Below are 22846 nucleotides of genomic sequence, written 5' to 3'. Positions count from 1 at the left end.
TCTTGAGGTCTTTTTCCAGTGTTTTCAAAATTGTTTTTCACATACACATCAAAACTTCACACAGACAAACACACACAAAATAACAAAATATGTCAAATTATGGAGGGCAGAGAGCGCAGCCTTTACATTGTGTTATTGTAGAGTGACAGGAACTGCCTATGAGCTTCTGATCAAGCAGAAGTGTTGACGGAAAATCTGTCAAAGGAAATACATTGATGAAAATCAAAGAAGAGAAATATTTATGTGATGTTCCATTTTCCTGAGAGCTGATTGGCTGTGACGACTCCTTCAAGTACTACATGCTACTTTGTCCTGCTAGTTAAGCCTGCTGTCTGTTCTCAGGCCTCCTCCTGTTTCACTGCCATATATCCACCACCAGAGGGCTCCACTGACCTGCCTGCTGACATCAGAGCACACCCCTGTGTCATGTGACCTGGCAGGAGTAGCAAAGCTGGACTCAGACCTGGCCAGGCAAGTTCAAAGGCAGCTGTGGTAGAGAGAGTATATGGGCTCAAATTGTGCTCATAAATATTTTGTACTTGTAAATCAGGATTTGTGTGTGTATGGGATCAGAACGATGCCACCTTGAAATGAAACCGAAAAAAATATTGAAACTGAAAAAAATATTGAAACTGAAATAAATGTACAGCGCGGCTGCAGTCACGGACAAACTTGCATGTGTCTGTTCGGGAATGGCAGATGCTGAGAGGTCCAGCGTTTACATTACCGACTATTTCAAAGTGACAGCCTGAGGTGTTCTTCAGTAAATTGGACTACCAGACAGGAGGACCTGAGGCCCCACCGTATTCTTTTCGGTAAGTTAAATGTGTGTGTAAGCTAATCCGTAACTTAGGTCCTTAGGTGAGCACTCGGCTGTAGGGGAAACTTGTTTTGTAAAGTTCGTTTAGCTAACCCGTGCAGGTGAATGAATTTACCCTGACTAAAGAAATCAAGAGAAACGCACCGGGCTGCTCAGTGACTAACCACGGTTACTGTACTTTTATTATGAGTATTATACTGTAAGAGCAACAGGCTGGACTCTGCTTCTGCTCTTGTGCAGAGCTGCTTATTAATAAGAAGCTCGGTATACAGACAAGGATAACACAATACCCGGGCTAGAACGACAACTCCAGTTTGAGGCGCATGTCCTCCTGACATTTGGTGTTTGTGTTAACGATCCAATGGAAAAGCTTTGATGGGAGTGAGCTGTTCACTTGCACTATAGCACACAAAACGCTGCGCTGAGCACTGAGTGTTGCATCCGTGTACACACTGCATTGCTTCATATTTCACTCGTAAAGTAGGAAATGGGTGGAGCAGTTTATTAAAAGGGTAAACGTACATGGGTTTGATTGTACGGCCCAAACAGAGCTGGCACAGGTCTAACAAGCATGAAGGGACAAACTGAGTGTGACATAAGGAAATGCTTACATGTGTAATTATCTTGATTACTGGTGAAGGACTACGTCACATGTAATCAAACATGACTCATTACTTATAAAAACCCTTTAACTAAAAGTGTATCAGAAACTCTCCTCTACTGTTTACTCTGTTTATCACCCAACAGTGACCTCGACCCTCTTCAAGCTCCTCACTGCTCAGTTCGAGTCAGGACGGCTGAAAATCCTCAGTGTTTACTGGGTAAGTTGAACTGATCAGTGGGACACTCGGGGACAGAGACCATGATGCTTTGGGGCAGACCACAGAGGTTTTACCAGTCAGTACAGATTTCAAACACACCGCTACATACTACATGTTGTATTTTTCTGGTTGCTAATACACTTGGATCCATTACAAACATACACATTGTTGTGGGATGTGTGAAGACTTTTTATGGCTTTGTTTTTTGTCCAAACAGCACAGAGGAAACTATTTCTAAGCCAAGAGGCTAAAATTCATGCATCAAATGATGCGCAGCAGATAAGACGGATGTAATCAAGCTTCCGATAGAAAGAACATAGTCAAGGATAAATAAAGTGTCTTTTTTCCTCATTGTTCTCTGTGTGGGCCTCCTACTTCCTCCCACAGTCCAAAGACATGCAGTTAGTGGGGACAGGTTCATTGGGGCTCTAAATTTCCCACGGTGTGAATGTCTGTCTCTGTTTGCCCTGCGACAGACTGGCGACCTGTCCAGGGTGTGCCTCGCCTCTCATGACAGCCCCAAGCACTTTACATGTGATGTAAAGTGGACTTTTCTTTTGTTGCCACGTCCATGATTTAGAAAATGTTACACAGATGTTGTCCTGCTTCGCTGTGCTGAAGCGTGTGCTTCATGAAAAGTTTGAATAAGAAAATATCAGGTCAGTAACTGTTTTTGTTCCCTGTAGGTGAGGCTGTGACAGAGCTCTTTAAACTCTGCTGTAGGACTGAGTCTACAGAGGAGATTCCTGAAGAGGAGACGCTGAAGATGAGGGCAAAGGTCAGGTTCCTGGCTTTACTTGTTGAGTGACCATATTGCATTCTGGAAACGTGCGTAGCTTACTGGGAGATCTGGGCATCTGTGCTGACCCGGGCCTCAGCAATTGAACAGAAACTCTTGGATGTGTTTGTCGTCTGTAGAAAACAGTGATATCAGCTCTGCTTTGTCCAAGCTGACCGAGCCAGCAGCAACTGTGCCCATTTCCAAACTGTCTGTCTCCAACATGGTGCACAGTGCCCGGAAGCACATTCGCCGCCATCGACGCATCGATGAGTCGCCCCTTAACACCGAGATACTCAATTCTGTCCTTCTGGTAAGAGTTAATCATGTAACCTGTTTAAAAGGCATTAACTAGTCGGAGTTGACTAATACTTGACTGAGTTTTAATGGTTTCAGCTCATTTTATGAGGAAACTGATTCTGACAGAAGAGGTGTGGATCCCGTGTTAGGAGACGGTGAGCGTGATATTCAGAGCAGCAGAGACCTCGCAGCGTGTGGTAGTTTGACTCGTACTGATGTGGCTCCTCTGCTTCTTTTCACAAACAGTTTTTCCTTCCTGGTCACTGTTGAGCCCGTCACACTCAGCAGCTCGAGCTAAGACAGCCTTGAATCTTCAAACTACAGCCGTAATTGCATTTATGTCTTAGAGTGCTGGCCACAGATATTGATCCCATCTGACAGCAGCTCAGTAAAGCACAAGAGCGTCGTCTTAAACAGGATATCAGGCAGCGTTCTTATTTTTATTGTCTACTTCTGGTCACATCCTGCTTTTGCCACTGAGCGATCAGCATCCTGTGTTTTATCATGAAGTGCTGACTACGTGAGCTCCACTTGTTTAATTCTTCTAACATCTATAAAACAACAGAGTTTCTAAATGACAGACTTATTTATTTGTGTTTGTGTCTCTGTTTCCAGATGCTGCTGTGGAGAAGTCTGACTGTAAGAATAACACTCAGCTGTCCAACTCCAGTGGGACATCGGAGCAAGAGAAAACCTCTGATTATGTATGTTTGCCTCTTCACCACTCGCACACTCAAGGTTACACTCAGGTCAGGTCCAACATAAGTTTCAGAGTGAAGACGGGCTCAGTGCTGTCAGTACTTTGTCAGGATTTTTATTAGAATGTATTAAATTTGGTGTCCTGCTGTTTGATTTCATGCTGGTCTTTTCCCTCGTTGTAGAACCTTTTCCACCAGCTGAAGTCAGCCCCCAGTGACAGTCTGACCTACCGTCTGGCTCTGTGTGTGTGTCTGGTCAACTATTACTACGGTGGGCTGTTGGACACCTCTGGCAGGAGTTTGTCCTTGAGTTGCGTTACCGGTGGGAAAATAACCATCTTATTTGTGGGTGGGTACCTCACAGGCTCGTGCTGCTTTGATTTTAAAGATGTCACACATATTAACATTTTCATTTTATAGCAGGTAAAATAAGTATTGAACACGTCAGCAGTTCTCTAAGCAAATATATTTCTAAAGGTGCTTTGATGTGAAATTATCACCAGATGTCGGTAACACAGGGACATTAAACACACAGACATTTATTTATTACTTTATACAAATGTTGGTGATGACAGTTCATGGCAGCTTCTGTATGGAGAAACCAGTCCCATCATTGCTCATGACTTTGACCCACTCACCACACAAACAGTCTATAAATCCCGAATGCTCCGTGGATCCTTCCCACAGATTCAGCTCAGGTGATTGGCTGGGCCGTTCCAGCAGCTTTACTTGATTCCTCTGAAACCAACAGTTTCCATTGGCTGTGTTTGTGATCATGGTCTTGCTGAAACATCCATCCTTGTTTCATCGTCATCATCCTGGTAGATGGCAGCAGATTTTAATCAACAATGTCTCCATTCATCCTTCCTGGAGTTAGATTTAATGGCTCAGTCCCTTTTGCAGCTTGTTATAAAGTTTTTATGCATAACTTTTCTAAGCAATCACACATTTTTTTGGGAACATCAAAATCATAATGCTCCCACCTCCAGACTTCAGTGTTGCTGTGGTGTTTTTGGGATGCAGCCACCCAAACACGGTGTGTTTACAGCATTCAGAGAGTTTTGCTCTTAACAAAGGCAGTCGCACTTTTCTCCTCTCCCTTAGCTTCCCTGCTTAGCCTCTTGTGTCCTTGTCTAGTCTCGTGTTTTTTGTATTACTTTTCCCTGGAACACTCTCTCACAGTCTGTTCTCTAAAACCTAAAAGAGGAATTATGGGTTGGATCAACTGGTCCCTGAATGCAATTGACACCCCTTTCTCAACGAGAAGTCTGGGCTCGGGTGAGCCTGAGTGCTGAAGATATCTACCTATTTGGAGCCATGATAACAGGGTTCTGGCTGATCGGAGCTGGCTTGGCCCTGACTTATCGAAGAATTAAGAAAGCGGAACCGGCTGTTCAAACCCCCACAAGGCTGCCCGCTGGGATTCAAACGATGGGAAGAGGCGTGAGTTTCTCAAAATGGGCTCATTGAACGCAGCATGGATCACATCTTGGAGAAGCTCACTGCGGTCGTTGTTAACTTGTTATTTTCTGTTATACTGCGAGAGTACTGTTGCCCGCGAAGGGTTGTTGTTGGTGTGGAGAAAAATGGCGTAACAAATAAAGCGCTTGGAGTGAGACTACGACGTCGTGTCTTTGAGTTCTCAGAATCGGCTCTCTGAGCACAAGAATGACAACATCACGGAGCGCAAGTTTGATAACATCATGGAGAAGCTCACGGCTCTCCAATGGGAGATTGAGAGACCAGTGTCGGAGTGTTAGAACAGCTTTGAAATTCATATGAGCTGTTCGCACTAAAGTAAAAACCTCCATCACTTACGCGGATACCCCTTCGGCCCCAGCCGTGGGCTCAAGGCTGGAGCAGAACCACAACTCCCTGATAACGACTGTGTTTAGACTGTTCTTCCCGTTCCATGCAAGGCCACCTGGGTTGGCTGGAAGACTGTTTACTTAGCCTGGCAGGGAGGAGGACACTGTCTCAGCTGAACTCTGGACACACACACACATACAGACACAGACATATATACACATGCAGATGTACACTCCTCCCCCTCCAAACGCCTTCGACGCTTATTCCCCTCCGATGCTGACGGTGGATCAAGGAGACCAGCGCACGCAGGCCTGGATGTACTGTCTACACTGGCTGTCTCTCACCCTTTACCCATCCCTGTTGCTTGTCATGTGTTTCTTTCATGTGCAGAGGTGTTTTTTTCTGTTCTCAAACTGATCTCCCTGTTGGAGCTCAGTCTGGGGGGAGTTATTTTTTTCTCCTTTCCTCATGTGGTGCATTTTCCATTGTTATACCTCTCTGACCTGTCTTCCCCATGTGATGTTTGTGTCATGTATGTATGGTCAGAAGGGTAAGATGGCGCTGGCAAAGGTCGGCAGCCTTAACCCAATTTCCATCGGGGTCAGCCTTCAGGATCAATAAAGTTTTATTGAATTGAATTAAATGACCAAACTATATTAAAGTTAAAGCGTATCATCATTCATTCGTCAAACTGAATAAAATAGCAATAAAATAGGGTGGCTGCAGCTCAGGCGTTAGAGCGGGTCGTCTACTGATCGGAAGGTTGGTGGTTCAATTCCTGGCTTCCCCCAGGCTGCATGCCAAATATCCTTGGGCAAGATACTAACCCCAAAATTGCTCTCCGATGCGTTCATCGGAGTGTGTGTGTGTGTGTGTGAGAGAGAATGTTACTTAGAAAGCACCTAGAAAAATGTGCTTGTGCGAATGGGTGAATGCACAAGTTGTGTAAAGCGCTTTGAGTGCTCAGAAGAGTAGAAAAGCGCTTTATAAGAACCAGTCCATTTACCATTTAACCAGAGGAGTATTGCACTGGTTGGATGGCAGCAGCCATGGAGGGAGGGTGTAATTGTCCCGTGTTATGCTGGTGTTTTGTATTAGATGTAAGCTTACATTTGGCAGCATTAGTGAACATTATACTGAATGTTACACAGGAGTGTCTCAGGTAGGAGGGAGGCTCACTCGCTCCATCCACTGAGCTTAGTGTTCAGTGATCGATGGTCCAGGGGAAAAGCTGTTTTCTTAGCCTGGCTGTCCTGTTTCTTGAACAGGTGCTGTCCAGGATGAGATGAGATTTGATTGGCTCTCCTGAGACAGCGAGTGCTGACCATGTCCTCCAGGGAAGGAAAGGGACAGGCACTATTCTTCTGTGCTGTCTTAATGAGCCACCGAGCAGTTAGCATACCAAGCTGTTAGCAGTAGGTGGGGACACACTATGGTGCTGTGGTAAAAAAGCCACCAAGACTTTCTTCTCCAGATGGTTCCTCCTCCTCAGCATCCTGAGGTGGAGTCTTTGACTTTGGACCATGAGAGGTCCTCAGCTACGTGAGTCCCCAGGAACGAGGACACTCGCTGAACACAGTCTGCTTGATGTGGAGAGGAACGTGTTTCCCTCTGCTGAGGTCACATCTCCTTAGTTTTGATGGCGCCGAGCAGACGGTTGTGTTCATTGCAGCAGCCTGTCAGGTTTTTAACCTCCTGCCTGTTCGCCGTCTTCTCCACTGATGATTGTCGCATCATCAGCAAATGTAACGATGGTGTTAGAGGGGCAGGTAGGTGTGAACTCATGAGTGTACAGGAGAGCAGGCAAAGACGCCTGTGGATACTTTATGAATGCAGATGATAATATTCTGCCAGCGTTTCACAGACTTGTTCAGCAAACTTTAAACACACTTCACGCTTCTCTTTTTTTCTGTGGCTCTTGCGCACATATTGTTTTCTTTGAAACAGTCGTACCTGCTGATTCAGGCCTTTCTGTGGCTCTTCATAACTGGGCCTTGACTCTTCTGATAATTCTTTTCACTGGTCTGTGTGAAATCTTGTGGGAAGCACCTGGTCGTGGCCCGTTTATGGTGAAATAATATTCTTTCCACTTTACCAAAAGTGCGCTGGAACCTTCAGTAGTTCTACTGTGACCACTGCCACCAGCATGTTTTGCAAAAGTCTTGAGAGAGCTCGTTGTTTTTACCCGTCATGAGACGTTTCTTGTGTGAAACCTGAATAATGAGACCATCAGTTGGGACTGAACCAGCTGATATTTGATATTAATTGGCGAGGTCTGTGACGAGTTACATGACTCTTTGGTGGCAGGACTCCTGGGCTGGAGGTGCGAGTCCCACTGAGTCTGTGGATGTTGTTGGACTGTCCTGGTTTCCCACCTCGGGATAAGCAGACTACAGTAGCGGTTTCCCTTTCTAAGAAGTGGGACTAGGGGCTGTGCTTGAACTTGGGAATGATACTCCAAAGCCTCCCTGGAAGTCTGTGACTGGGTCAGTTCGTTAGTTGAACCTGAGGTTGAGGATATATTTTCAGCCCTGCAGCTCCTCTGTCAGATGGTGACGGCATACAAAGTATCTGGTACCACTGTCCTCTGTGTGCTGCTGTTGGTCCGTCAGCTGTGGAGAGAGTGAAGAATAAGTGATAATGAAAAGTTGTTGTTCTCGTTGAACTCTGTTATTGCTGCTTTATTCGTGGCCAACACTCAGCAGATATTGGCACCAGCCGATTTCAGTCGGGATCTCAAAGGACTTCGTGGAAGAGCAGAACCTATTTGCAGACATTTGTGGGACCTTGTTAGACTGTTGACTTGGACACAGACAGAAGACAGAAACACATTTTGAGACCAGAGGAGATGGATCTGTCAGAGCGGGGGCCCCCAGGCTGTGGAGTGCTTTGCCTCCATCATTATGTTGCCTTGATTGCATTTATTTTTATAAACAGCAGCTTGAGACTCATTTATTTAGCCTGGCTTTGAACTAGATTTGTGCTGTTTCATATTATTGTGAAGCACTCTGTGGTTCTTATCCTGTGCCATATAAGTAAAGTCAAATGCTGGATGTCTGTACGCTGTCCAGCTTCAGCTGTCCAGCTTCAGCTGTCCAGCTTCAGCTGTCCAGCTGAGCCGACACTTTAGAATCGGGCTTTGGTCTTGTTGTCAGTCATGTTGGATCTCCGTCCCTCTCAAATAACAGACAAATGACCAAAATGTAAAAATCCAAGCACATAATACCAGGCACAAAAGCCCCTGCAGTGTTTGTGCCGTGCTCTAACTAAAACTTTGCTTGAAATTGTTTAAGCAGTATTTGTTTCTCTGTTAACACACTGGTGTTCACTCATATCCATCTCTGTGCTTCCTAATCTGCAGGCTGGCAGGTGCAGCTCCTGATCTTCGCTGTTGTCTTTTGCATCAGAAGTTCCAGGTAGCCACACAGTGCACAAAGTGCACAAAGTGCAAGGACTAATCGAACGATTTAAAAGACAAAAAACAACATCATGCACATTTGTAGACTTGCAACTTTAATTCCAGTGGTTTATCAAAAGTGTTGTGTTAACTTTGATAATTGGAACGATGTTTAGGTGATAAAGAGAAAAATGAATTCTGAGAGCTGATGCTCAGTGTGATACAGCATCTTCAAACTCCCAAACACCTGTTTATGTCGTGTTGTCTGTTGAACACAAGTAGCAGTGTTATGTTTCCATGTGTGAAAAGAGTTTTTGTTCCTGGACAGATGCTGAATTGTTGTATCGAAAGGAAGAAGGCCAGAGATGAATCTCACAAGGTACCCGAGGGGAAAGAACAGGAACACAGGGTCTCAGGTGCCTGCCAGAAGAGCCGCCAAGGACCAGAGTGTGCAACCAGTGCTTCCAGTTCAACAAGAGAGATGTCTCAAGGAAAATCCTGGGAGTCGTGGAGTGACAGCGAGGAGGAATTCTTCGAGTGCCTGAGTGACCAGGGCGAGCCTGAGGCGACACAAGCTGAGGGCAGAGCTGAGGGCAGGCTGCACCCCTACAACAACATGACTCTGCTCAACTCTGCAGAGCCTCTCTATGTTCACAGGTCACCACACAGGTCAGAGTCACTGCCTCACTGTGCAAACACATCATATGCTGTTATTTATTCCAAATACAGCATGTTGAAAATAATAGTCGGGGTCACACGGGGTGGAGCCTATCCCATACCATAGGGCGAGAGGCGGGGTTCACCCTGGACAGGTCGCCAGTCGCAGGGCGAACACAGAGAGACAGACAAACATTTAACCCAGGGGTGGGCAACTCCAGGCCTCGAGGGCCGGCGTCCTGCAGATCTCACCCTGTGTCAACACACCTGAATCAGATGGTTAGTTCAGCCTCTGGAGAACTTCCACGATAAGGATAAGCTTTATTTGTTGGTTGCCTGCAACTGAGATGACCTAATCGACCATACATACAATGTACAAACTTAACATTGGGGATACAGGTCAGGCTAACTAGCAACAAAGGATAGCCCTAACCCAAGACACGTTGAGGAGGTCATTTAGCCATTTAAATCAGCTGTGTTGGATCAAGGACGCATCTAAAACCTGCAGGACACCGGCCCTCGAGGCCTGGAGTTGGACACCTCTGATTTATGCTCTCATTCACACCTGTGGGCAGTTCAGAGTCAGAGTTAACCCAACCCCACTCGCTCCATGTTCAAAGACGTGCAGTTAATAATTAGAACTAAAAGAAAGCGGTTGTAACAGTACAGAGGCGACCTTTGTGTGACAAAACCATGAAAGCAGATCTCATATAAGTGGTTCACAGAAATGTCATTAAGCTCAGCTGAAGCTGACTGAGTCTGATATCTGTGCATCATGTTTCATTTTCAGGAACCTGCTCCAATGACAGAGGACCTGTTAGCAGAGCAGTCAGAGGTACTGACCAAACTGGGCACATCAGCTGAAGGTACCCACCTGCGTGCTCGGATGCAGAGTGCCTGTCTGCTATCTGACATGGAGTCCTTCAAAGTGAGTCGGACACACTCTGGGTCAGCTGTTTCCTAAGTTTCTTAGTGCTTCCTGTCTAACATCCACACTTAGACGGACACATCGGAGAGCAGCTTGGGGTTAGTATCTTGGCTAAGGATACTTGGCCTGCAGACTGGAGGAACCAGGGATTGAACCACGACCTTCTGATCAGTAGATGACCTGCTAATGAGCTACAGCCACCCGTTAGCCTTCAGCATTAGCCACATGTTGTGGAAGTTTTCCATTAAATAAAGCCTGCAGACGAGCGGTAGCTAACATTCTTTAATCAAAACAAAGAACAGAAAACCAAGCTTGGTGGAGAGCCTGCATGATCGCGGGGCAGACGGTCAGCAGAGTCTCCCTGAGCCTAGCATGGCTCTCAGTTAAAAACCTTCTTCAGGAACAAAAGGCAGTGCACAGCTGTTTCACACCTTAAGGTCCACACTCCCTCGCTGCCTCCCAGAGTCCTCGAAGAGACAAAAGATTCTTCCTGTGGAGTTCTGCTTCCCCCCAACTTCCTTACTAGACCCCCACCATCTGTCTAACTGCATGAGTGTGAGACATGCTAAAATCCAGTGGCACCAAGGCATCATACAATAACATAATATGAATAATACATAAATAAAATAAATTCTTATACACACATTAGCGTCAGTGTGCCCTCGAGTTGCTACATGTCTGCTAGTTTTACTGTTCAGGATGTTTTGTGTGTGGGTGTGAACTGCCTGCAGTGAACATAACTGTGCAGACACACACACACACACACAGTAGTCACAGAGAGTACCGCTGTGGTAGGGTGACCATAAAGAGGACACTGGGCCCAGTCATGAAGAACTTTAATAATACTGTTAGCTTAAAGAAAACGACGTCTTCTCTGTGCAGTTAATGATGAATTAATAAAAAATGTCACGTAGGCTTTTACAAGTAAACTAGTGTGGAATAAGAGGACTGTTGATCAGCCTACGCTGTGGAAAGCTGTGACTCTGTCACTGACACGTGTGGCATGATGGATGCAGTCATGCTGGGAGAAGCTACGTGAGTGCAGAAACCTCTGATCACCAGACGATCACGTGGTCGTCAGTTTTCAAACAGCTCATTGCAGTTTTATAAATCATCTTCAGAGGTTATTTGAACCTTGTCTTTGCAGAGACCTGCAGACCTGAGGCAGTAATGCAGTGATAATGACCAGCACACAGTGTAAGTCATGCTGCAGCTGCCCTGAATCTACAGTGTTGGTTATTCCCACCATGTCTCTGTTTCTGATCCAGTGTGGACGAGCTCTTTATTCAGTCTGAACTGGTTTTAATACTAAAATACAATTGATTTGTTATTCATAGATTTTCAGATTTACTCTTACACAAAAAAGTAAAACATTTTTGTTGCCAGATCACACGTATTTACTTCCAGTCCTGAACAGAAGGAAATCGTTTTGATGCCTAAATGACATTTTATGTTCAGTGACAGCCTGGTGTGCTTGGGTCCATGAATGCAGTGGTGTCGTGAGTGGGCCCTGCTCGAGTCGTCAGTGCCAGTATGAGGTGTCAGTGAATATATTTACACATTACTTCATTTAAAGGACGAGTTTGTGTCTCTGTCCACAGGCAGCCAACCCCGGCTGTGTCCTGGAGGATTTTGTGCGCTGGTATTCACCTCGGGATTACGTAGAAGAGGAAATGGTCGATGAGAAGGGCAACACGATGGTGACGGGGACACTCAGTCCCAGGATGAAGATCCCAGGCAACATGTGGGTGGAGGCTTGGGAGACTGCCAGGGTCACACCTGCACGACGCCAAAAAAGACTTTTTGATGACACCAAGGAGGCCGAGAAGGTCTGAAGCAGGTCGTTCGTTTTGCCACATGCGTGTTTTTAAGCCAAACGTGTTTACTAAGTGGATCACAAAGTGTTTTCATGAATGTTTCTGCTGATTTTCAGGATCAGCTTCTGCCATGGGGCCGTTTTGGCTCATGTATGTTGGAGAAGTCAGTTTAACACAGATCTGTGCTCACAGACATGTTGAAGCATTTTCACATGTTGATGAAAAAGGATCTGATGCTGTCACACACGATGTTTAACTGACACACAGCAGCTCTCTGTGGTGTGATGGTGTTAAATGAAGAGCAACTTTAAACCAGCTTCTATTAATGATCCGGTCGGCTTTATGGGAAAGGGACAAACAGTAACTGGGGTTAGTTGTTTCCTCACCCAAAGAGGGTCCTGGATTTGGACCCGGGCAGGTCCCTGCCAAGCGTTTGCATGTTCTTCCTGCACATATGAAAGCAGAGCTCGGCGCTCCAGTTTGCACCATCACTGAAAATGTTGCCTGTCTTTTAAAGACATTGTTTATCCAAAAAGAGAAAGTTAAAAATAATGCAGCACGGTGGTTAGTGCTGTTGCAGCACAGCAAGAAGGTCCTGAGTTCAATTCCACCATCAGGTCTTTCTGTGTGGAGTTTGCATGTTCTCCCCGTGTCTGCGTGGTTTCTCTCCGGGTACTCCGGCTTCCTCCCACCGTCCAAAGACATGCAGCTTGTGGGGATAGGTTAATTGGATAATCCAAATTGCCACTAGGTGTGAATGTGCGAGTGAATGTGAGTGTGAATGGTTGTCTGACCCTGTGTGTTGGCCCTGCGACAGACTGGCGACCTGTCCAGGGTGTACCCCGCCTTTCGACAGCTGGGATAGGCTCCAGCGCCCCCCGCGACCCTGAAAAAGATAAGCGGAAGCCAGTGGATGGATGGATAAAAATAATGCTCACTGATAGTCTTATGACAGATTTAAAGATCTGGGTATGACTGGTCCCTCTGTGAATAACCATCATAGAGAAAGGTCACCGTTTATCTGGAGTCTTCTTCAGAGGCAGCCTGTTGGCTGTGCAAAAATATTCTGTTGATCTGAAAGAGCAAAAGGAAAACAGAAGCCAGGCAAACTAAACTTTTTGGGGGTTTGTCTTTAGGTTCTGCACTACATGGCGATGCAGAAACCTGCAGACCTGGCCCGTCACCTCCTGCCCTGTATACTTCATGCAACTATTCTGAAGTTGAAGGAAGAAGGTAAGTCCTCACCGTTTGGTTGAGAAACACGTTTATATGAAATAAAATCAGGGAAAATAACTCTGAGCCCACAGCAGGTAAATTACAGTCAGACCGAAATACAAAAAACTAAAGATATTAAAATAAGTACTAAGAAAATGACATGCAACCCGAGCTGTTAATGGAGAAAAAAACCCAGAAGCTGCATGAATAAAAAAGTAGAAATCTTGGACGCTGCCAGCATAATGCACAGGCTTTTGACGGGGCTCGCACACAAACACAAAGCAGAGGATGAAGCATCACCAAATATGTTTCCAAGCCAAAGAAGATAAGATGAAGCATACCTGCGCAGCGGTGGGTGATGAGGAGAGGCCGCAGCGAGTCTGTCTTAAAGTGCAAGTTTGTGACAGTTTAAAGCTTAACAAGCTAAGACGCCAAACATCCAGAGCACAAAGACAAGTCAGAGGGCTTTTTCAGACACACACTTCTAAACTGTCGTGCTCAACAGTGTCTCTGCTAAAACTGCATCTGTGCTCTGCTCCTGTCAAGTTGCCTATCGAGTGCTTAATGATAAGGTGCATGGTAGCTGCTTTCCTCTGCAGGTGGATGAAGCCACTGATAGTGACAAAGGAATGACTTCTCTGCAGACAGGCTCCTGGCAGAGCCACTGCAGAGGAACTCTTTACAATCACTGACTGTGAAACGTGAGGACTGTGTGGGGACGTGCAGACGGGGGCGCGATGGCTGGGAAACGAGGAGGGCTGCAAGTGGACGCACTGTATGATACACGCTGGCGTCTAGACAGCTCAGTCCTGAGCTGAGTGATGTAATGACTGATTGCATCGACACAGTCATTACATCAAAATACAACCCCTTTTTTTCGGCACTGAAACGAAACAGGCTCCGCACACACAGCCGTTCTGTATCACAGCTGTGATGCAAAAAGATTTGGGCACCACTGGTATAGAGTGACTGAAACCCAGAACCTGGAAGTGTCCAGTGATGTGAGGGTAAAGGACGTCTCACTGTGTACTTTGGTGCACAGATGAGTTTGTGGTCGGTTCAGTGAATGCAGCCCATGAGCTGCAGAAAAAGCCCAAATCCTGAGCCCTCCAAGATTTGGGCTCAAGATGTGTTCTGCACTGCAGGCCCTTGGACTCCATCAGGGTTTGGGCCAGTTTTGAGCTCTTATAAGTATCAGAGATGGACACGTGATATTTTCAGGGCTGCGTAGGCATGATGGGTAGAACATGACCCTGGTGTTAAAATGCAGGTAAATGTGATTTAGTTTGTTTACTCTAACTAGCTACCCAACCCTCACTGTGAAAGGAGCCTGGAAAGTTTCCCCAACATGAATTTCTTTCAGTCAAGTTTTCTCCAGTAATGATCAGAAATCAGATAAAACCCACTCTTTATTTTATTCTACACACAATAAATTGATAATTATTCCAGGATACAGAAAAGTCTAGATTTCGTCTTCAGACTGTCACATCTGGAGCAGGGCATAATTTGATTTGGTTTTTAGAAGAAGCTAAAGATCTTTCAGTCGTGTTGCTGTTGTTCCCTGACACCTGCAGTGCAACCATCAATTTAGCTAATGAGAGTTCACGTATAATTATAACAGGTCTTAGTTTCTGGATCGTCTCTAAGTTGACGGTATACTGCTAAGACCAGTTCTGAGTCTAGAGACAGCCAATGAGAGACACTAGTAAGGACATCACTGAGGAGAGTTTTCTAGTACTTTGGAGAAACCTCAATCAGCTAACATCCTGCTGTGATACTCAGACCTTTTCTCTAATTAAACCAGAAAGCTAGTTTTCATTTATTCTGTAATATCCCAGAATGTTTCAGCAGGTCAGAAATGCTTTGGTGCCTATCCAGGTTGTATGCAAATTAATTCTGATTAAGTCTGGACTACAAAATACAAAACATAGCAACAATAATGTCCTCGTTTCACTTCTTTAAAAAATGTATTTTGATCTTATGACACTTACTAAAAGCTTTACTTCCAGAGGTTGACAGAGACGCTCCGTGCTGATAACACGTGAATGTGTGAAGGTTTGGATCATATCTATCTAACAGACTCCAGTTTGTGCATGTAAATGGAGAGTCCTCTTCACACACTGCGGTTAATTATGGAGTTCCACAGGGTTCAGTGCTAGGGCCAATTCTGTTTACATTATACATGCTTCCCTTAGGCAGCATCATTAGAAGACATAGCATACATTTACACTGCTATGCAGATGACACCCAGCTCTATCTGTCCATGAAGCCAGATAACACACACCAATGAGTTAAACTGCAGGAATGTCTTAAAGACACAAAGACCTGGATGGCCGCTAACTTTCTGCTTCTTAATTCAGATCAAACTGAGGTTATTGTACTCGGTTATTGCAGATGGCCCCGCCCCTCCCTGAGCCTGGCTCTGCTGAAGGCTTCTTCCTGTTTAAAGGGAGTTTTTCCTTGTGCCAAAGCACATGTGGGTATATTCCTGGACAAAAGGCTTAGTTTCTATTTGCAGATGTGTTCTGTGATCCTCTGAAATAGCTGGATTAATTAACTCCAATAATAATCCATCAAGACTTTGTGGATATGTTTTAATCTCTGTAAAGATTATTATAAAATGTTGTGAAGGTTTTGATTATTTCAAAAGGATCTGTATTAGTGAGATAATAGTTTGCAGGTTTACTCGATTTTAGGCTTTTTCTCATGTTAACAGTAATTGAGGTTACAAACGTGGCAGGTCTTTCTTTTAATCACAGCTTTCTGTCACTCTGGAAACACTGTCATTTCTTCTCTTTCAGAGTCTGCTGAAGATATTCCATCAGTGCAAAAAACCATTCAGCAAGCTACAGTTCAAGCGAGCAAGCTCCTGCAGTCCCCCAACCAGGACTACAAGAAGTTAGAGGTCAGTGAAAACTCGACCGGACTTTCCACAAATAATTCAGTTTAAAAGAAAGTATCATTAGATTCACCCAAAAAAGTTTTGTTTTTAAATAAATTATTGATTGATTGTTAACTGTGTTTTTGTTGTAGTTGAGTATGTGCTGTACATGAGGTGTACGTAGACTGGACAGTGTGCACCATGGCTGAGAACTTGGCTGATAATTATTATGGCCATTGATGGTTGAACCATGAAAACAGGGGTGTGGTGCAGTGGGATTGTAGTGGGAGCTGGAGTAACAAACTCCAGTGCTTCCTCAGTGATGGCTAACTTTTTTCTAAACCTAGGTAATTCCTTCGGCTGTTCCCACCTGGGCTCAAAGCTTTTATACTCTGCTGATATCGGATGTGTTTATCAGTGATCGAAAACAGAGACTGAGATTGTTATTATTGAGTTTGATCACATGTTAGGTGCATTAAACACCTGCTTTAATACTGTCCTAAAGTCTGAGAACAATCATCACTTCTTCACATATAAAAATGTTCTTCTCACTAGCACTCAGTATCCATACAGCCCCTTTTCTTTGAATGTCACTGTACAGCTGCACAGCTAAACCCCACCATGTTAGTTTTCCTTGATTGGACAGTCTTGTTGTGTAAAAGTATTCTTGGCTTTCTCAAAGTACATTTAAGTATGCCATGTATCCACTGTGACTCCAAACACGCCTTTTACACCCCGAGACTCAGCCTATGACGTTCCACGTAGGAAAAACCACGTATGTGTATAAATGTGACAGTCTTGGGGTCTCATGCTGTCAGGATTGAGCAGACAGTTGTTCTTGTCCTGTGTGCAGGATTTCATTAACCAGCTGCTGAGCATGGAGACAGTCATCACTCAAGCTCGCTCGCTCAAGGCCAAGTTCTCCGTTCCTGAGGACGACAGCGGAGAGGCTGCTGATGAACTGAAGAAGTGAGTCGCAGAGTTTGAGCTGCGCTCACTGACAGCTTTGTTTGTGCTGTTGGTAACATGTAACCGTCTTCACCGTCACTACAGATAGTTAGTCAGTAACAGGTTGTCACGATGAATCTGTTTCACAAAGACGGCGTCTGAAGGATCACAGTCAGTTCACACGTTTCTTTCTCGCTCATGTTGGTGGTCTTATTTTATAGTTTTGGTGTCTTCAGGTTTTACATGTTCTTATTTAAGTGTTTTGTTTTGTGGGAATATTGTAACATTTTCCACATTGTGTGTTGTCTCTAGGTTTGTGAGCTCCCTGCTGGAGGAACCAGAGGTGGTAGTGACAGGAGCAGGCCAGGGCCTGGCTGGCAGTATAATCCACAGACTCTTCATCAGTGCTTAGAGGGTAACTCTCACTCTGCCTCCGTGTCCTTCCCACGTCTTGCTGTCAGTTTCATGTATACAGTCATGTATTTGTCATCTATAGAGACATCTTTAGAGGTACACACACACACCACACTTATTCAATATCAGCATCAAGAATAGGTCGGTGTCCCGGTCCTAGAACAAGACATGAAGTCAGCGCTGTTTTATTTATATATACTTCATGTGGATGAAACTGGAAGGACGTGGTCAGCACTGATGTAAAGACGCGGTGTTTTCTGTCAGTGTCAGGAGAGTCTGCTCTATTGTAACGTTGTTTCTTCCTGAAACACACAATTGCTGCTGCTGTGCTGTGAAGCACGTTCAGAGCTATAAGAACCAGTCTGTTTAACTATCAATGAAAAATGAAGAATTATCAGTTTGACTGTGTGACAATTCTGCAGGAACAAAGTTGTGCAGCTCTCTCCACAGTGGAGCAGATCTCCTTCCTGTCTTTGACGCTTCTTTTTCTCTTTCTGCAGTAACAACTATTAATGTGCATTTGTATATGTTTACAGTGTTAGCAGAAACAAAGCTTTGGTGGCCGTGACTCCAGAGATGGAGCCGAGTATCTAATCGAATCATCGGTTTGTTCTTTAAGCCTTAAAAGTGTCCATGTGCTCCACACTGGATCCCAGATTGACTCTGATGCATCAACTGGAACATGAATCCAAAATCCTGCTCCTCACATACAAGGTCTTAAATAATCAGGCCCCATCTTATCTTAATGACCTTGTAGTACCATATCACCCTATTAGAGCACTTCACTCTCGCTCTGCAGGCCTACTTGTTGTTCCTAGAGTATTTAAAAGTACAATGGGAGGCAGAGCCTTCAGTTTTCAGGCCCCTCTTCTGTGGAACCAGCTTCCAGTTTGGATTCAGGAGACAGACAAAACTTTCCTCTTTGATAAAGCACATAGTTAGGGTTGGATCAGCAACCTTAATTAGTCTGCAATAGACCCTGTGCACGAGAAAATGCTAACTTCCTGTTTTAAGATCGGATGCAGGGTTGTACATTTCCGGTAGCTTTACTTTGCGGTCAATTGCTGCTGCAAAGATGGACTCCAAAATCATGTCCAAAATATGAGAACAGAAAGATGGCGTTAAGTTACAAAGAGCAGAAGGTGGGAACACTCACCACTGCTGTGTCATAAAAAAAATCAAATGATCAGTTTTGAGGTTTGAAGCGTGCAGATCGATTGGTGGTTTACATCACTCAACACAAGCAGAACTGCATTACAGAATCAGAAGCACATCTCTGTATAGTGACAGTTCTTATGATTTAAACAGGCAGATGTTCAGCATTCAAACTACAGGTGAACAACAGTCAAAGGTTTCCCTGCTAGTCAAGTACACACCTACACAGCATGTCAACAAACCGTGGTAAGGGTCTCTATGCATGAGTATTTACGAAGGGTATGTTGTGACGTACCTTCAAAATTACAGCGGTCCCTCGCTATAACGCGGCCTCGCTGTTTCGCACATTTTTTTTGTGCAAGTTTGCATGCGCACAGCGCTTTGTGTTCTGCGTCCTGATTGGCTGCAGACTATTGTTGATCTCCTCCGTGCCGTCTCTCCTGTACAGTACAGAATCACTGATTCATTGATTCATTAATGATTCACTGATGTTGAATTATCTCTCAGCGGCTCTGTTCTCATGTGCTGGACCTGAAAACACGGTTTGATCTTTGGTTTCTGTAATACTGGACTTATTTGTCTACGAAGGTTTGAACTTTGAGAGCTTAAACAGGAGAGAAACGTGTGAAAATGTTCATGTCGGTCTGAGTGTATAAAGTGTGTAGTGACGGGTTTTACCTTAAAACATCTATAATAATTGTAAAAAATAAAGTTGGCTACTTCAGATTTCACCAATCGCAGGTTATTTTTAGAACGTAACTCCCGCGATAAACGAGGGAGCGCTGTAAACAGATACTGAGAAGTATAAAAGTATCATATGCTAAGGCGCACAGGTCTAAGTTATTGGTCTAAGTTCCCCATAATGCACTGGGTGTTTCTTCTTCACTCAACATGTGTTAGTAGACCTCTCTGCATTCAGTCCGTCTGCCCCTCATCTATCGATGGATGTTAGAGGCTTTGGTTCCCACTGTCGCTCACAGACGGTCACCTAATGTTTCCTGTGTAACTGCAGGGTCTTTGCCTTATAACATAGAAGCAGCTTGAGGTAACTGTTGTTATGATTTGATGCTGTGTGTGTGTAATAAAGCTCCCTTACTGACAGTGGGTCACCACAGCTTGTAGCTCCATGTATTTGATGTGGTACGTTTGCCCTCGCTGACACAACCCTAAAGGGATTTGTGTGTATGAATAAAGTTTATTGTTCATACAGTTCATTGCCGTATGTCTGTGAAAGGCTGAATGAGGGCTGTAGCTCCCTCAGCAGCTGTGGAGCGATGGAGATGTGGTTGGTTAGACACGCTGCCCTAGTTTACACTACAAACCACACACCTGTTTATACTCCTTTTGTGTTACAACCACCTTGTTACACTCAAACACCAGATGATGCATCTGAGCCAACTAAGGATTCACTGAGACTGAAGAAGCTCGAGATCATAAGAATTTGAGGCTCAGCTGATACAGTATCATAGGAGCGATCGTGGCTCAAGAGTTGGGAGTTCGCCTTGTAATCGGAAGGTTGCCGGTTCGAGCCCCGGCTTGGATAGTCTCGGTCGTTGTGTCCTTGGGCAAGACACTTCACCCGTTGCCTACTGGTGGTGGTCAGAGGGCCCGGTGGCGCCAGTGTCCGGCAGCCTCGCCTCTGTCAGTGCGCCCCAGGGTGGCTGTGGCTACATTGTAGCTTGCCATCACCAGTGTGTCAATGTGTGTGTGAATGGGTGGATGACAGGTTGTGTAAAGCGCTTTGGGGTCCTTAGGGACTAGAAAGCGCTATATAAATACAGGCCATTTTATTTAGGAGAATCCAACCATTGTATGTCAAGAGACTATAGGCAGTGAAAGCTCCATCTGGAGGAGGAACGACGTGGTTCAGAGCGTTGCCTCCTGCAGCTGGTGACATGTTCAGATTTCAGCTCTGTCGGTTAGAAAGTCTGTTTTTGTTTTTCATCTGTGTGTTGCTCTTTCATCCTTTTCTTCTTCCTGTTTCTTGCATCAAGCTGGCTGACTTCACCACTGATGAGGTAACCATGAGCAGTAAGCCTCGTGTCGCTCACAGTTACATTTAACATAGTGCGATAAACACACTCAGTCATTATAAGGTACATCCTCTAAAGCAGGGGTGCTCAATACGTCGATCGCGATCGACCAGTCGATCGCAAAGGTAGTATTGGTAGATCGCATGGCATTAAAAAAATAGATGCCAGCCTATCATCCATCCCGTCACTTGATTGATACAGGGAAGCCAGTCAGATGACATCAGATTTTTTCTGACGCTTAGGTCGCTGCGCATGCGCAAACAGCGGCGCGAAGTGTAGTAAAACTGACAAGCTAGTCAGCGAGTTAACTCCAATTTTTAGCTCTCGGTTTTTTCTCTTAAACCTGGCCGTCAGCAGCTACTGTCCGGACTATGCATCCCTGGCTGATTCAATTCAGTGCAAGTCATCAGAGTAAACTCAGGTAATGACAAAAAATTTACATAGTTAATTGTGTTGTGAAATATTGGATATTGCGGTTATGCATGTATATACATTGTAGATATAAAGAATCCTCAATATATTTATAAATAAGTATATGTTTTGGATTTTTGTAGTGGGTAGATCATTTTGACTTGGTCATTTTATAAGTAGCTCACATGCGGAAAAAGTGTGAGCACCCCTGCTCTAAAGGTTCACATAACAGACAAACAGGATAATAAAAATAATCTGGTTCTTTGCAGCGTCCTCAGATGAACGACACACGACATTATTACACGTCTCAGTATTTGTTGCACTGAACACAAATATAAACACAACACTTTTGTTTCCATGAGCTGAACCGGATCCTGACTGGTTTTGCGACATGTGTGTCATTGTGCTACACATGTACGGCATATTTCAGAGTGGCCTTTTATTGTGGGCAGTCTCAGACACACCTGTGCAATATTCATGCTGTCTAATCAGCACCTTGACATGCCACACCTGTGAGGTGGGATGGATTATCTCAGCTAACGAGAAGTTCTCACTAACACACATTTAGACAGATTTGTGAACAGTGTTTGCGAGCAATGTTCCCTGTAATGTTTCACGTGTCTGAGCGAACACACAAACTCCCTGAGCGTCCCTTGGACCACTGTGAGCAACAGCAGACGTGTGCACTGTGGTCACGCCAGCACCCAAGTTACATGTTTATTAAAATAATCAAATTACAGCATTTACATTTATGTTAGATTACTTTTAATTAACTGCTTTAGCCCACTTACAATGAAAATTAAAACAATCTTCTTCATGACCTGTAGCATGTTAACACTATTGGAAGGAAAAATAACTTGAACTTCAATTTTGAAAACACAACTTTCTTTCTTTTTTTTTTGTAAAGCTCTGACTTGTATTATGAGTCTGTGGTCTGGGAGAGAGTCTGTAACTCTGTCTGCAAGTACAGTAAATAATGACCAATGTTGGGCAGTTAATTATATAGTTACTTCTTCAAAAAAGTAACTGAGTTTTGCAAACAAAGTTTTTTGCAGCTGTTTATCTAAAAATGCAGCCAAGGTGTTTTTTAAATAAACATTTCAAACTATTTACAGAACAATCAGCTGTTCTGCATCAAATCTGATGCCACACAAATTATTTGTGTCACTCCAAAAAATAATTTCTGTCCACTATGAGACGAAGGAGAACAACAGCCTGATACCTGCAGGCCTGACAGCAGCAGATGTATCACTGCTGTAACACCTGTAAACCATTGTTCTGACACACACAACAAAACTATTGACTACACTACACACTAACTACACACTGACTACACACTGACTACACACTGACTACACACTAACTACACACTGACTACACACTGACTACACACTAACTACACACTGACTACACACTGACTACACACTGACTACACACTGACTACACACCGACTACACACTAACACTGACTACACACTGACTACACACTAACTACACACTGACTACACACTGACTACACACTGACTACACACTGACTACACACTAACTACACACTGACTACACACTGACTACACACTGACTACACACCGACTACACACTAACACTGACTACACACTGACTACACACTAACTACACACTGACTACACACTGACTACACACTGACTACACACTGACTACACACTGACTACACAAGATTTGTGCTAAACTTGGCAATCACATCTCAAACACGCCGTCACTCCTAAAACTTCCCCCTTCCTAAACAACT

At 44.5% G+C, this 22846-nt stretch overlaps 1 pseudogene across 1 annotated transcript; it reads left to right on the top strand.

The window, feature by feature from the left end:
• The first annotated feature begins 99 nt into the window (after positions 1-99).
• Positions 100-17481, top strand: LOC146672583 (rab3 GTPase-activating protein catalytic subunit-like; annotated as a pseudogene). Its single transcript, XR_014910691.1, has 17 exons — positions 100-137; positions 343-471; positions 744-815; positions 1568-1641; positions 2328-2419; positions 2560-2732; positions 3301-3423; positions 3601-3766; positions 8588-8642; positions 8952-9280; positions 9945-9951; positions 10071-10208; positions 11810-12037; positions 13162-13258; positions 16042-16145; positions 16975-17090; positions 17382-17481. The product of XR_014910691.1 is annotated as a rab3 GTPase-activating protein catalytic subunit-like (transcript).
• Positions 17482-22846: the final 5365 nt, after the last annotated feature.

This window comes from Rhamphochromis longiceps, linkage group LG3, assembly GCF_057381845.1.
Source record: "Rhamphochromis longiceps isolate RC_006_pf linkage group LG3, R_longiceps_female_GT1.1, whole genome shotgun sequence".
In the NCBI taxonomy this organism is placed as follows: Eukaryota; Metazoa; Chordata; class Actinopteri; order Cichliformes; family Cichlidae; genus Rhamphochromis; species Rhamphochromis longiceps.
The sequence above is the reverse complement of the archived record's forward strand: the minus strand, read 5'-3'. Positions and strand labels throughout refer to the sequence as shown.